A 13,280-nucleotide genomic window follows, 5' to 3' on the forward strand; every position below is an offset into this window, starting at 1 on the left:
TGGCAACCATAATGTCTTTTAACGAAGGGCTGCCCCATCAGTTGCACTTTTGCTTCGCTGGCTCCCTCCTGGTGGGCCGTCCTACCTTCCGACGCTGAACGTGTACCTGTCAATCTGGTTGACCTGCCCCTGCGTCAGGGGTCTATTGCGTCCCATGGTCCTGGACTCCACCCCGGTCTGAGCCGCCGCCCACTGTGCCACTGGCAGCACTCCGGACACGCACCAGAAAGGGACCACAGCCACTGCACCCTACGAGGCGCCCGCTAGATGTGGCTCCCCCTGCCGTGTACGGGTCTGGCCCAGTAATAACACAAGGGAGTTCTTTCGTGCGGGAGTGGGGGTCCCCCCTTGACCCGGGGGACAGCCGCCAAGTGTCCACGAGGTTGCTGGCCAGTGACCCCTTAGGGGCGTCTCAATCACCGTACAGCCGCCCCTATCACCCCGCCGTCCACAGGGGATCCAGCAAAGGCAGTCCCTCCAAACACACCAGGCCAGGTTTACATTGGGATCCCCACCAGGTCCCCGGGCTCCAAACTGTTCTCTGTAGGATAACGTTTGCCGCAGGCCACTCTGCCACTTTCACCAGGTTGGGCCTGTCTCGTCAGCCCCTCCGCTGCTGCCGCCATGGCCACACCGCCACCCCACACGCTCCTGCAAAGCTCGCGTCCCCAGGCCCTCAGACCGCACGCTGACCTACTCCCGCTTGGGGACCGCTGTCTGTTCTCCCCGCAGCCACGACCGCTACCGCTGGGTCCCGCTCCTGGGGTCAACCCGCCGCCTCTCTTATGTACATGCGGGGACCCCCGCCTCACGGAGCGGGACGGGCCGCACCGCTAACCCGCTCTCCTTTCAGCACTTCACCCCCCGAACCGAGGGCTCACCTCAGGGCCGAACGCACGGTAAACCCAGTCCGTCCAATAACTCCACTACAGATCAGTCGCCGCCCACAATTTGTCCACCAAAGCACCCTCGGGCTGCGAGCTTCACAGAACAGTCCCGGCGGCGGCTGGCGCCATTTTGTCGCCGTCTCTCACCGCGAGCAGGTCCCCGGTGCCACAACCCAGGATAGTTGCCAATCGTAGTCCTAAGCAGTCCGGGAGCCCCACGCAGTCTCTCCTCGGCGGCTGCAAGCGGGGGTTCCCACACTAATGTCCCTACGGCTTGGCTGCGAGCTTCACTGATCAGAAATGGCGGCGGGCGCCATTTTGTCGCCATCTCTCACCGCGGGCAGGTCCCCAGTGCCGCGACCCAGAACATGCACCATTCGTTATCCGGAGCAGTCCGGGAGCCCCATGCAATCTCTCTGCGGTGGCTGCAAGCGGGGGGTCCCACACAAATGTCTCTGCGGCTTCAGGGTCCTAAGCTCTGGATTCGGCGGCGGCTGGCGACATTTTCTTCCCACCTGGTACGCCGCCCGGGCACCGAATTAGTAGCCTCCAAGCTCCACAACACGATTGTGGCTGGACCGCAGAGTCGCCATCGTCTTTCCACCACTACCACATGCGGTGAATTACATTCAGAGGTCTGATGATGTTGGATTGTGGGTGTCTTGGATGGTTCTGCTAGCGCAGCTCCTCTAGTGTGCGGCCATCTTCGTTGGCTGCTAGGCCACACCCCCATGCAGTTAATTTTTCAATACGTTTGAAAATGACTCTTCTGATGAAAAGGGATCTATTTTCTAAATGTGTTACATTACTAGAAAATCCTATTTTAAAAAATCTCATAGGCTCAGGTGCAATTATGAATGTGCGCTACGCAAGGGACAAACACAGTGCATCGCCATGTCTATTAAAATGCACATGTTGATAAGGTCATACTGGCTTATTGGGCAATGTGTTAGTGCCAGGTGGCCAGTCTGACAAGTCAGTTTATGGTCTGCTTTTGTGGTGAGATGCTCTAGTTTTGTGCCTACTTGTGGGCTGTGGTTGTAACCATTAAAAGTCTCAGCACAGCAGCTCTTCCTTCTTTGGGGCAGAGGAGTGTCGTCCCGCCTGTTGCGAGTGCAGCACCTACAGGAAACAAAAATTAATGGAGTGGTCTACTGCACTTCGAGTATGAGTGCGGGGTCATTCCGACTTGTAGACAGTTGCCTAAAGTACGGATGTCAGATTGTCCAGCTGTTGTACCATGGCTAGCCCGACGTGCACTTCAGACCTCATCAATCTGTGAGCTGTATAACAGCCCGGTGGACTGCAGACACGCACTCCTAGGGGTCGATTCCGATTCGGGAAACAAATCCGTACGACGTGTTCGAGGCTTGTGGGCTGCTGAATTCATATCTATAGCATAGATCGCCGCCTAGTGTTGGGTCCGGATGATTGCACATTGTTGTCCTGGAAGAGTCTTCAAAGTATCACGAGATAGGTGGCTCCTCCGCTGGACTACAGTGCGCATGGGCATCGACTCCATCCCCAGATTGTTTTTTTCCGCCATTGGGTTCGGATGCATATTTGATCACTCAAATTCGGAATCGATATAAACTTTCTTTAGGCCTGAAGGCCTTTTTCCTTTAGCGTCGGTATTGTCTTGCGTTCGGTGCCCGGTTCTGTTCCGGCTCAGTTCCCGAGTCGGACGTCCAGAGGAGTCGCGTGGCTCTTCGGTGCTCGAGGCCCAGTCAACGCAACCAGACTTATTCGACAACACATCATGGAACGGAGCCCGTTCAAGAGATGTCCCGTGTGCAACTCCAAGTATCCCCACATCGATGTCCACCCGGTGTGCAACAAGTGCCTGTCGCCGGATCACGATGAAGCCAACTGTATGGCTTGTTCCCGTTTTCGATCCAAGAAGACGATTCGACTTCGGCGCGTGGCGCGCCAGAAGGCCCAGCAGATGGCCCCTGCCCCGGTGAACATTTTCGAGGGGGATGAAGCAGACGAGTAGGAAGATCGAGAGCCGATTTCTACTTCAGCGGCAGAGATCGACTACGACGCAGACGTCGAAATGCTCGACACAGAAGACGTCATCGACAAGGTAGGAGACGACAATGAGGCCTATGGGGCCGCGGAAGACAGCTCAGGTGACGAGCTATGCCCCGTTCCAACAATAACTAAGGCTCAGGTCGAGGGATCGCCACATGGCCTTACCCAAGATCTTGCAACTGGATCCACGGTCTCGCCTACGGGCCCGGCTACGGACACTTCTACTGAGCCGCCATTGGTCAAATCGAAACCGAAAGTGAAAGCTTCGGTCTCGACAAAACCGAAAGCAATAGAGACGCCGTCTAAACAGAAGACGTCTGTCGCTCTGGTCGCCTCCTCGTCTTCAGGCATGTCGGGGCAGCCGAAGCCAAAGAGGGTTGTCGATCCGGTGAAGTCGCTCAAGGGCGTCGAGCCGAAGTCGCTCAAGGGCGTCGAGCCGAAATCGCTCAAGGGCGTCGAGCCGAAGACCGGGGCACCAAAACCAACTGTCAAGGCCGCCGACCCGAAACCGGCGGCGCCGAAGGCCGTTGACACTGACAGAGGACACGGCGCTCCAAAAGCTATCGATCCTGCTCATCGGCCGGAAAAGGCCAAAAGTGCTGTTACACTCGAGGCAACAGGTGGGTCGACGAAACCGTCCGCATCCTTCACGAAGCAGGTGTCGGACTCGTTGCAACGCATCAGAAACAAGGCTTCCGCGGATGATCCAAAGGATACTTCCACCCCGAAGCCCGCTGTCAAAACGCATAAGTCGACAGCGCCGATCCAGTTCAAGCTGCCGCCCAAAGTGGCGCCGAAGGCGTTCGCGCCCAGGACGGTCGACGACACGCCCATGCAGGTGTCCACTGGGCCGAAGCCTCCTCAGGCCGTTGTGAGCACAAAACATCGACAACCCCTACTGGAGGAGCAGTCGGAACAATTTATCGACGCCGACACCGGTAAACTTTCCTTCTACAAGCGTAAGATCACGCCGGAACAGCCTATGGAGTCCTACACGTTCCCTTTGAAAAGGAAAAAGGCTTCTACGGATTCCCCAGTTCTGGTTGAACCAATTAATCCACGGCCTCAGGACATTGCTCCGCCCTCACCCACTTACGCAGATGTGGATGCTGGGGAGGGGGACGATGAGGAGTACAACTTCCCTGCCGACACTGATCCTGAGGATCACCATGACTCATGGGCAGATGCTGGAGACCCGGGGGATCCGCAAACTGCCCCGGACACTCATGTATATACTGTCAAAACCTCTCCTACTGAGGATTCTGCGGCATTTAATGCTCTAATTGAGAGGGCAGCTAAAAATCACGACGTCCAGCTGCATGCTGACCCTATTGAGGTGGACTTCCTGTTTGATACCTTTTCCACCTCTGAAAAGACTGTCAAAACTCTGCCAATGCTCAAGGGTGTTTTAAAACATGCTGCAGACATTTTTAAAGAACCCACACGTGCCAGGGTTATAAACCCCAGAATTGAAAAGAAGTATAAGCCGGCACCTGGCGACCCTACCTACATCAAGGGCCAGTTGCCGTTGGACTCTCTGGTTGTTTCTAATGCCCGGAAGAGGGCAAATTCACAAACTACTGGTGATGCTTTGAAAAAAGGAAAAAATTATTAAAAACCAGAATTTTTGAAAAAAGGAAAAAAGTATTCAAAAGAGAAAATTGACAATCCATTATAATACTCACAGATCCAGTAACTCGATCTTTCTGAAGTATCAGTACATTTTATGACAGCAGAATCTCACCCAACATTAAAATATTAGGGTGATTTTCTCTTTTTAATAATTTTTTCCTTTTTTCACAAATTCTGGTTTTACACTTTTTTGTGGGGGAAACCCTCTATCTCTGGACACTGCACTCTAGACCAGAGGTGCCTCTGGACGAGGCTGGCATCCAACACAAATTGGAACATCCAATGATAACTGCCACAACTTCAATGTGGGGCGGATGAAACACATATACCACTTTTCCAAATAACATTGAGTTTTTGAGGGTGTTTCAATTGTTTTTCTAACCAATGGTTTAGAATTGTTACAAGTGTCCGGCATTCAAGGTACATCTGTGCAACAAAGTCGTGTTGATCCGGACGGACAACATCACAGCCATGTACTATATTCAAAAGCAGGGAGATACACACTTTCCACAGTTGTCTCATCTGGCTCAGAGCATGTGGAAGTGGGCCATTCAGAGGAACATCTTCCTCATGGCAGAACACCTCCCGGGCAAGGACAATCAGATGGCGGACCTGCTCAGCAGGTACAGCCACCAAATGCACGAGTGGGAGATACATCCATCAGTACTCCACCCGTACTTCCAGCAGTGGGGTCATCCACAGATAGACCTGTTCGCCACAAGGGAAAACGCAAAATGCCAAAGCTTCGCCAGCAGATTCCCGCACCCACAGTCGCAGGGCAATGCGATATGGATGAACTGGTCAGGCAAATTTGCGTACGCTTTTCCCCCAGCACCTCTAATACCGCTGGTGGCACGAAAACTAAAGCAACACTCGATGACGCTCATCCTGGTTGCTCCAACGTGGGCACGCCAACCATGGTACACCACGTTTCTAGAACTCTCCGTGGTACCGCATCAAAGGCTGCACCTCACGCCCAGACTTTTGACGCAGAGCCATGGCGACATTCAGCACCCAGACCCGCAACAGCTCAACCTGGCGATCTGGCTCCTGAGGTCTTAGAATTTGGCTACCTTGACTTGCCTCCCGACTGCATGGCTATCATACGGGAGGCAAGAAAGCCCACCACCAGAGCATGCTATGCAGCGAAATGAAAAGCGGTTTGTCGTTTACTGTGCAGAACACAATATCAACCCGCTAGATGCATCTACTCACAACATCATTTGTTATTTGTTGCATCTTTACAAATGTAATCTGGCATATGCTTCCATTCGGATACACTTATCCGCCATAGCAGCTTATCTCCAAAACAGGCAGCATCTCTCAGTTTTCAGGGTGCCTGCCATTAAAGCCTTTCTGGAAGGGCTGAAACGTGTCATTCCTCCCAGGACCCCGCCAGCTCCTGTATGGAACCTTAATGTGGTCCTCACCAGACTGATGGGTCCACCTTTTGAGCCTCTACATTCATGTGAGATTCAGTTCTTAACATGGAAAGTGGCTTTCCTGATAGCCATTACGTCACTGCGACGTGTTAGTGAGCTCCAGGCGCTCACCGTAGTAGAGCCATTCATACAGATTCACTCAAACAGGGTGGTGCTGCGCACTAACCCTAAGGTGGTTTCACAGTTCCATGTCAATCAGACTATTGAACTGCCTGTGTTCTTTCAAAATCCGGAGACAGTAGCTGAAAGAATGCTCCCCACTCTTGACGTCAAACGAGCTTTGATGTACTACATTGATAGGACCAAAGATTTTAGGAAGACAAACCAACTCTTTGTTGCCTTTTCCGCCCAACAGAAAGGCAACCCCATTTCCAAAGCAGGTATAGCCAGGTGGATCGTTAAGTGTATTCAAATTTGCTATCAAAAGGCTAAGCGCACTTTAACGGTCCCCCCCAGAGCCCACTCCACCCGCAAGTTGGGGGCCTCCATGGCTTTCCTTGGTAACATCCCTTTGGAAGACATATGTAGAGCAGCCACATGGTCTACCCCACACACATTTACAAAACACTACTGTGTAGATGTGCACTCCAAGCAGCAAGCAGCTGTAGGGCAGGCTGTTCTAAAAACACTTTTTGAAACATCTGCAGCTGGCACAGGCGGCCGCCGCTAATGGAGGGACTGCTATATATTCTATGCTATAGATATGAATTCAGCAGCCCACCTGCCTCGAACTGAATATGCTACTTACCAGTATGCATCTGTTCTTGGCATGTAGGGCTGCTGACATTCATATCGCCCGCCCTCCCCCCCGGCGCCTGTAGCAGCTGCAGAATTTACACTTACTCTTAGCATGGCCATCGCTCACACTGTTACACTCCATCTTCGCCACAATGGCTAAAAACAATCTGGGGATGGAGTCGATGCCCATGCGCACTGTAGTCCAGGGGAGGAGCCACCTATCTCGTGATACTTCGAAGACTCTTCCAGGACAACATTGTGCAATCATACGGACCCAAAACTAGGCGGCGATCTATGCTATAGATATGAATGTCAGCAGCCCTACATGCCAAGAACAGATGCATACTGGTAAGTAGCATATACATTCGTATTCGTAGCCGTTTCCGTACGAATCGTAGTAATCCGTACGAATCGCGTAGTACGATCCGTAGGCTCGAAATACGTACGAATCGTCGCGAACCGTACGAAAGTCAAGGGTGAGTCCGTACGACATAGACCCGCTCAGTAAACCGTATGAATCGTAAACATGCTGTACGACCCGCCAAGTGCGATCCGGACCGGGGAATGGAGACGCGATTCGTACGGATACGTCGGGTATGAGCAATTCGTGCAGAGATCTACACTATTGCATAAGCACCGTACCCCTAAATTCAAGGGGAGTACGCAGGGGGTGTACGCACCATACACGTACGACCTTGGGGGGTATGGACCGTACCCCTACGCACCGTACACCTACATTCATGGGGGGTGAGCATGGGGACATACGCACCGTACCCCTGTAATCTAGGGGTGTACGCACCGTACCCCGATGCACCATACCCCTGCAATGATGGGGTGTACGCACCGTACACGGAGGGGTCCGTTCCGTACGCATTTCGGGACGAAATCTGTTTTTCCGGACATTTTAAACTCCCATAGCAAAAGCGTCGTACGGAGTGCTGTCGACACGATTCGTACTTGCTGGGTCGGAAAAAGCTGCTTCAAACCGTATGGACGTCGCGTACTGCGTGTTCCAAATACGATTCACACGGCTCATTGAGTCGAATGGTCTTTGGTACGAATCGTACGGAGAACTGCATTGGGTACACATCGTACTACATCGTACGTACGGGTACGGTTCTCCGTACGATTCGTACGGGAAAAAGGCTCCGTACAACAATTCGGACGGGATTTTACCGAATCGGAATCGGCCCCCTAGTAAGAAAAGTAGCGTTGCCTGAGTCTGCTCTGACCAATCATGGAGCTGCTCTTATACATGAGCGCAGCTCTGGGATTGGTAAGGTTCATTTGCTCAGTCACCTCCTCCGTGGTGGTTTCTGAGAGCAGTTGCAGCAAAAGTTCCTTCCCTTAGTTGTGCTGGTGTCAGAAGTGTGTGCTGTTAGGTTTCTTGCCACTTTTCTCCTCTCACTGTGGCTGTCTTCCTCACGAGCATTGCCTGTCAAAGTTTGGATGCCCTGCAACTGTGTCAATGAGCGTTTGACATGATGACTTTGAACGTCTGGCTGCTGTTCTAACCCTCGTTCCATCACTAACATCGGTCATGGTTCCCTCTTTCATCCCAGCCACTGCCACTACTTGAGCGAGCTGGCCCCGAATCCATAATAGCTCTTCACTTGACTGCTGCCGGCTGTAATGGCAGGAGCAGCAAGAGATAAGAGGGCCTCTGCGTGTGTGCCTGACAGGACCGGAGAGGGCCCCCCCCCTCGTCAGTAAGCATTTATGTTGTTATGAGTCTCCATGGCATGTATGCATTAGCCCCGAGACCTTCCGCTGCGTTGCCTCACCACTTTCAAATTCCACTAGCCGACACTGTCTAGGCTGCAGTAGCAAGCAGGTTGTAGACGCTGTATCTGATCGCATGCAGCCTGGATGGGCAAGTCACACTTTGTGGGCAGGAGAGCAGGCATGTGTCAGTGTTTATATCTTATTGAAAGAGAATGAACATCGTGAATTTCAATGCTGCGTTTCTCTAATATGACCACTTGCATTGCCTTCAGAAAGCACAAATTCCGGCGGTTCCCCGCCCCTCAGAGATCCCCCTGACAGAATGTCTTAAAAAGTCCAGAGTTGCTCGATTTACAAATGTGGTCCACATTTTATTACTACCCAGTTCCTAACTGTGAACCACTTTTGGTTTGGTGCCTGGTCCTGTTATCTGCTCCAGTCTGTGCCTGTCCGCTGCTCCTGGTGTCATCCCTTGCCCGGTGCTTAAAAGAGTGCCTTGCATGATGCACTGCCTCACAGAGGTCAGTGTGTGCCTAGCATTGGAAGCACATCCTCCCAGTACAAATTCCAAACATAGAAGAATGACACGTACTGGATGTGCGCCGTGCATTCAGCACACAGGCAATGCAAGTTTTATTTTTAGAGTAAGAAAACATTTCTCCTTGTTATCGCCTGCTTCAAGAAGGCATTAGTTTTTGACAGAAAGCCCGGTCTACCTATCTTAGTAGATCAGGCTTTGCGTCAAATCCTATGGGTCAAACACCCTTGTAACACCTCCTTGACGCAAAGTGATGTAGAGCAACCAAGAATTTTTTTCTGGGAGAAAAGTGCTCCACGTGAGCACAAAATGTCTTTGGCTCTAGAAAGGAAATACCATGCGTCACTTTATTTATTTATTTATTTATTTATTCAAAGTTTTAAATACCGCAAACAAGATCCTTACAGATATCAGAGCGCTTCACAAACACAGGGGTAGGGGCAGTGGGAGTGAACAGAGATAATGGGAGCAGTATAATAGTCACTAACATGATAGGATAATAGTAACATACATAAAGCATATCAATATACACTCAGGTAAACAAGTAATATAAGACGGTACAAGTCATTGATCTCAACACAGAGGTGTTCAGGTGCACCTTGGGTGTGTGGATGGCTTATATCAAAGCCTTAGTGTAGAGAGAACACTGAGTGAGGGTATCAGGAGAGTGAATCAGTAATCCAACGTGTATCATATATTGGTAGTGACACCAACAAGTTAGAAGTATAGTGCCAGAGGACAGGTGAACAGTGATACAAAGCAATGCAGAGTCTCCGATCCAGCACCAATAGTGTTCAGGAGATCTTGGCCAGAAGGATGGTTTTCACCTCTTTCTTGAAGAGTGCAGCGGGGGAGATCAGCCTGGTTTCAGGCGGGAGCGCATTCCAGATCCTGGGTGCCATTCCAGAGAAGGAGCGCTTGTATGTTTTCTCTTTCCGGAATCTACGAGGTTTCAGGAGTAAGTTTTTTTAACTTCTATTGGATCTCGAACCTCCTGATATAGACAACGTTTGAGCGAGGTAGTTGGGTGCATTGTGGTGCACGGCCGAGTGTGTCATAACTGCAATTTTTAACTGTATTCTGGCTTCAAAAGGTAGCCATTTTAGAGCCTTTAAGTCTGGGGATATATGCGAATGCTTTCTTGAGCCAGTTATGAGTCTCGCTGCAGCGTTCAGGGAGGCTCCTGAGGGTGCAGTTGTGGATAGCGGGAGTCCGCTGAGGGCCACGAGTCCGTAGTCTATTCGAGGGATGACTAAAGCTTGTACCGCATTTTGGAAGTCTTCAGCAGGGAGGAAGGGTTTAATTTTCCTCAATGTGTTGATTTGGAAATTAGCTGCTTTTGTGGCTTTGCTAACGTGCTGCTGCATGTTGAGCTTGGCATCGAGTGTGATGCCTAGGGATTTCGCCGAATCCACGATGGTAGGTTGGACATTGAGTGCTGTTAGGTTATTGAGCCATGTTTGGGTGGTGGAAATTTTCGCCGGGGGTGAGATGAGTAGGAACTCGGTTTTCAGAGCATTTAGTTTGAGGTGATTGTCTGCCAGCCACGATTGAGTGTTTATGAGCGTGGAATTCAGATGTTTGATGTCTTCCGGGGATTGTAGCTTTAGGTAGAGTTGGGTGTCGTCGGCGTACATATGGAATTGGACATTGGAAGCTTGGAGCAAGGTGGCGAGTGGTTCCATGACGAGGTTGAACAGTGTGGGGGAGAGAGAGGATCCTTGTGGAACACCTAGATCTGCAGGCACAGGTGTAGATAGCACATTGTCGATCTTGAATTTCTGTGACCGGTTGTGAAGGAAGGACGAAAACCATTTGAGAACAGTTCCCGATAGACCCATTCTAGTGCTTAGCAGCTCCAGCAAGTTCTCATGTTTGACCGTGTCAAATGCTGACGAGAGATCAAGAAGGATGAGGAGGCAGGACTCATTGCGATCAAGAATTTGGAGGGCGTCATCAATTATGTGTGTCATAGCTGTTTCCGTGCTATGTTTCGCTCGGAAGCCTGATTGATGAGGGTTGAGGAGGTCAAATTGGTCAATGTGTTTAGTTAGTTGTAGTTGGACACATTTTTCCAGCAGTTTGGCCAGGGTGGGGATATTGGTGATGGGCCGGTAATTGTTTAGGTCAGACGGATCAGCTGTGGGTTTCTTGAGTATAGGCGTGACTTGCCCCACCTTGAGGGAGTCCGGAATGAGGCCTTGTTGCAGGGAGCTGTTGACGATTTTGGTCCAGAGAGGGAGGAGCAAGGGGATGAAGTCTTTTACTACATTAGCAGGTAGAGGGTCTGTGAGGTGATTAGAGGGTTTCAAGGTGCAGAGCAGTTTGTGTATTTCTTCTTCCGAGTAGGTATCGAAGTGCAGCCAAGATGCCTTGTTTTTAGGTTGAGTGTAAGACATTCTGGTGTTGTTGGGGAATCGACTTACATCCATGATGAGGTCATTTCTTATATTGTCAGTCTTTATCTTAAAGAAAGCAGAGAAGGCTTCACAGTGTGGGGTGTCGCTAGTTGTGCTGTTTGATTGTAGGGGTTGTGTCTTAGTTTGGGTCTTGATTAGTTCGAACAGCTTTCTTGGCCTGTTTTTTGCTTGGTCCAACTGGCGTCTAAAGAAGTCCGCCTTTGTGCGCTTAATTTTCCTGAAGTAGGCATTTCTCTTGTTCTTAAGCCTTTTGAGGTGAAGTGCTGAAGGGTCCGATCTCCAGGTGCGCTCTGCCATTCGCATAGTACGCCTGTCGTCATTGAGACTATCATCATACCAGGGATTAGAGGTTTTGGTGGAGACTCTCTTCAGTTGCAGTGGGGCGACTTCATTGACTACTGTGTTCATAGAGTCAAGGTAGTGGTCCATCAGTGATTGAACATCCGTGGCACCTGAAGGGGGAAGGAGGAGATTGCTGATGTGGGGAGGCAGGGTAGAGGGGTTGAGGTTCTTCATGTCCCTTTTCCATGTTTTGGATTTGATTGGTTGAGCTGGGTTAAGTTTAACTTTTTCATTGATAAAGAAGGTGATAATATGGTGATCAGACCAGTCGCAGGGTTGAATCGCCTCCAGTTGTGTGGAGTTCTCTTTGGCAATGATGAGATCGAGTATCGAGCCTTTGTCGTGTGTTGGTCTATCGCATATTTGGGTGAGGTCAAGCGCATTAAGGAAAGTTTTGAGGCCATTCACCACTGCGTCTTTCTGATCGTTCCAGTGGAGGTTGAAGTCACCCAGGTAGACTTGGGTGGTCTGCCGACCGGCATTGGAAGTGATCATGTCCATGAGTTGTTGGGTGAATATGAGATTGTCACCAGGCGGGTGATAGATGAGATGTAAAGCACAAACTTGTTTGCCCTCGCTGGTGATGTCGAGGCAGAGGAGTTCACTGGAGGAGAGGGAGGGGGGGTGACTTCAGTAACGGAGAGGTTGCTCCTAAAAATGCATGCAATTCCCCCGCCCTTCTTGCCAGGAGACCTGTCCAGCCTGATGATGTGATAATTGGGGGGGACTAGTATGTCCATAATCGGGGCAGAGGCTTCAGTAAGCCACGTTTCAGTTAGAATGGCTAGGTCCAGATCCCTAGCTGAGACGAGATCAGCGATGTCGGAGGAGTGTCTCTGGGCCGATCTGCAATTGAGTAGGATGCATTTGAGTTTGGGAGAGAGAAGGGTGGTCGAGCTTTCTAGTGTGAGGGGAACTTTTCTGAGGTTGTTAGGGACGGAACCTCTCTTGTTGAGTGTTGGGAGCCTCAGAGGGTTTGTAAGAATTGTGGGTATGGGGATGTGTGTGTTGGATATGCGTTTTACCGGACCTGGGCCATAAGAGCGTAGTAGAGAGCATAAGTCACGGTCCGACAATGTGTTGAGGACACGACGGGGGCGGTGGGCGTTAGTGCGAACGGGGATAGTCGGCCAGCGCGGGTGTCGTTGGAGGCGAGTGTATGTAGTGAGGGTGCGTCTTTTGTGGGGTAGAGGGATGGTGGGCGGTAGACTGGGCTGTGAGGAGAGAAGCTCTTTTATTGCGTGGACATCTTTTTTGATTTGTAGAATATCCTCTTTGACTTGCTGGAGGAGGGTGTATAAAGTCTGGTCAGGAGGTGGATTAGGGATGGTGTTTGCGGTGAGAGCCATTGGTGAGTCATTGAGTAGTGAGCTGGAAAGCGAGTAGGGTAACGAGGGGGTGGATATACTAGTGTTGTTGGAGGGTTCTGTGGTGCTAAGGAGTGGGATGGCATTCAAAGTGGGGGCCTTTTTGTGGGCGAGGGGCGTGGGTGAAGTAGGTGAAATGGGAGGTCGGTGGGAGG

At 51.0% G+C, this 13,280-nt stretch overlaps 1 protein-coding gene across 41 annotated transcripts in view; it reads left to right on the top strand.

Annotated features, from left to right (window-relative positions):
* Window positions 1–13,280, top strand: part of SORBS1 (sorbin and SH3 domain containing 1) — a 1,860,906-nt gene that overhangs the window by 1,705,531 nt on the left and 142,095 nt on the right. The gene's annotated exons all lie outside the window — the stretch shown is intronic.

Source organism: Lissotriton helveticus, chromosome 5_1 (assembly GCF_964261635.1).
Source record: "Lissotriton helveticus chromosome 5_1, aLisHel1.1, whole genome shotgun sequence".
In the NCBI taxonomy this organism is placed as follows: domain Eukaryota; kingdom Metazoa; phylum Chordata; class Amphibia; order Caudata; family Salamandridae; genus Lissotriton; species Lissotriton helveticus.